The sequence below is a fragment of the Camelina sativa genome, unplaced genomic scaffold (genome assembly GCF_000633955.1).
Source record: "Camelina sativa cultivar DH55 unplaced genomic scaffold, Cs unpScaffold13205, whole genome shotgun sequence".
NCBI lineage: Eukaryota > Viridiplantae > Streptophyta > Magnoliopsida > Brassicales > Brassicaceae > Camelina > Camelina sativa.
In genome coordinates this window covers 1-344 of record NW_010934241.1, presented here as the reverse complement: position 1 = coordinate 344, position 344 = coordinate 1, and the positions used below count along the sequence as shown (strand labels likewise).

The window sequence follows — 344 nt, the reverse complement described above, 5'->3', positions numbered from 1 at the left end:
ATCCCTTCCAATGCAAGAGTATGAAACTTCTCTGCAGGTAACATGAGAGGGAGAAGAATAAGAAACGTTTTGTGACAAGATTTTCAGATGAGAGAGAGTCAAAGCCGAGTAACTTACTGAACAATCCAAAGTAATCGGCAGCTCCAAGAGGGCGATCGCATAACTCTTCAAAAGGAAAGTATGCACATCCGTTGGCACCTAATGGAATCTGTTCATGAAGCAGCATTGGTCTGATAAACAACTTATATGTAGACAACAGAAAGTTTTGGAATAACACAAAGATTTGGTATTTAACAGTGTACCTGTAATTTTCTTCCCATCACCACTTCTACTACCTGTGGACG

At 40.1% G+C, this 344-nt stretch overlaps 1 long non-coding RNA gene across 1 annotated transcript; it reads right to left on the bottom strand.

The window, feature by feature from the left end:
* LOC104775372 lies at positions 1 to 344 on the bottom strand. Its single transcript, XR_765873.1, has 3 exons — positions 303 to 344; positions 118 to 208; positions 1 to 31 (listed from the first exon to the last, which is right to left on the bottom strand). It is a non-coding gene; the product is annotated as an uncharacterized LOC104775372 (long non-coding RNA).